This window comes from Etheostoma spectabile, unplaced genomic scaffold (genome assembly GCF_008692095.1).
Source record: "Etheostoma spectabile isolate EspeVRDwgs_2016 unplaced genomic scaffold, UIUC_Espe_1.0 scaffold00010231, whole genome shotgun sequence".
Lineage (NCBI taxonomy): Eukaryota > Metazoa > Chordata > Actinopteri > Perciformes > Percidae > Etheostoma > Etheostoma spectabile.
The window spans coordinates 25,001-27,211 of record NW_022603812.1 but is presented as its reverse complement, the minus strand read 5'-3'; the positions used below and the strand labels follow the sequence as shown (position 1 = coordinate 27,211).

Below are 2,211 nucleotides of genomic sequence, written 5' to 3'. Positions count from 1 at the left end.
TTGTTAGTTTTTATCTTCTCCAGAAAAGGAAAGCAGCCTTTTCCGTGTTTCAGACCGGAAGTAGGGAGGAACTACTTCTGTAAAAAGCAAATCTGAGTCAAATCACCAAACCGGAAACAACCTGATAGCCCTTCACAATAAAAGCCTAGCCATGTCTCTGGATGAAGGGATTGGAGGTGTCGGACCCAGTGGAATATATTAGAGTGTGTATCCTGATGTTGAGCGCGTGCTTCCTGGTGCTGAGGAAGTTGTTGAATCATTTCTTTATTTATTCTTATTATTCAGCAGCTTTTATTTTGTCTTCCTGACAGGAAGTAGCAGATCTCACGGTGTCCCTTGATTGTGTTCCGGAGTCTCTGTACTTTTCTGTCAGCAGCTCGTTGTGTCCGCGCGGCGTTTTGGTCATTGTTTGTTTGTTTGTTGTTTTGTTTTGTTGACGTCACTGTGACGCTGCAGCGCGTAACCGTTCAGCACGCGGCTGTTTACTCACGGAGAGTCCGACCGGAACCGGAACCGGCACCGTGGCAAGGTAAGTCCATCATGATCACATAGAGAGAGAGACCCCCCCCACACACACACATACACACACACTGGTACTGTCATTTAACCCGGTTAAATTGACCCGGGTTAAAGTACCTGGGTTACCCGGGTCATGATCCCATGACTGTGATTCAGCGACTTCCCAAACTTCAGGAACAGAAACATGTGACGCCTTCACATGTTTCTACAGTATATACACACATATATATATGGTATATATATACACACACATACACACACATATATAACACACATATATATATACCACATATATATACACATATATAATACACACACATACACACACATAATATTATATGTATATATATATACATATATTATATATATACATATATAATATTATATAGATATGTATATATATACACACACATACACACACATATATATATACACATATATATACAATATTATATTATACATATATATATATATATATATGTATATATATATATATAGTATATGTATATATATACACACACATACATACACATAATATATACACTATATATACACATATACACACATATCTATAATATATACACACACATATACAACACATATATATACCACATAATATATATATACACACATATATACACATATATATAATCACCTATACCCACATATACATACCATATAATACACACATATATATACACATACACGCATATACATACACATATATATACACATATATATATATACATATATACACATATATACACATATACATACACATACATCCCTTGGTTCTCCTGGCTGTGGTCTTCAGGTCTTTGTCATGTTGGAAGACCTCGACCCATCTTCAATGCTCTAACTGAGGGAAGGAGGTTGGTCCCCAAAATCTCCCAATCCATGGCCCCGGTCCTCCTCTCCTTAATACAGTGCAGTCCCCCTGTCCCATGTGCAGAAACCCCCCCAAAGCCTGATGCTACCCCCCCATGCTCCACAGTAGGGATGGTGGTCTTGGGATGGTCCTCATCATTCTTCTTCCTCCAAACACGGTTAGTGGAATCAGGACCAAAAAGTTCTATTCTGGTCTCATCAGACCACATGACGTCCTCCCAGGACTCCTCTGGATCCTCCAGATGGTCGTTGGCAGACTTAAGACGGGCCTGGACATGGTCTGGTTTAAGCAGGGGAACCTTCCGGGCCATGCAGGATTTAAACCATGACGTCTCAGTGTATTACCAACAGTAACCTTGGAAACGGTGGTCCCAGGTCTTTCCAGGTCCTGGACCAGCTCCTCCCGTGTAGTTCTGGTCTGGTTTCTCACCTTTCTTAGGATCACTGAGACCCCCCGAGGTGAAATCCTGCATGGAGCCCCAGTCCGAGGGAGACTGACAGTCATGTTTAGCTTCTTCCATTTTCTAATCTCTGTCTCCAACAGTGGACCTGTCTTCACCAAGCTGCTTGGACATGTCCCCGTAGTCCTGTCCAGCCTTGTGGAGGGGGACAGTTTAGTCTCTAGTGTCTTTGGACAGCTCTCTGGTCTTGGCCATGTTAGTAGTTGGATTCTTACTGATTGGATGGGGGGGACAGGTGTCTTTATGCAGCTAACGTCCTCAAACAGGTGCATCTAATTTAGGATAATAAATGGAGGGGGGGGGGGACATTATGAAGACAGACTAACAGGTCTTTGAGGGACAG

At 41.8% G+C, this 2,211-nt stretch overlaps 1 protein-coding gene across 1 annotated transcript in view; it reads left to right on the top strand.

Annotated features, from left to right (window-relative positions):
• Positions 1 to 326: 326 nt before the first annotated feature.
• The window catches only part of irf5 (interferon regulatory factor 5), a 15,477-nt gene continuing 13,592 nt past the window's right edge, over positions 327 to 2,211 (top strand). The window contains exon 1 of the mRNA XM_032508975.1: positions 327 to 529. The gene's annotated coding sequence lies outside the window, so the exon portion shown is untranslated. The remainder of the gene's footprint in view (positions 530 to 2,211) is intronic.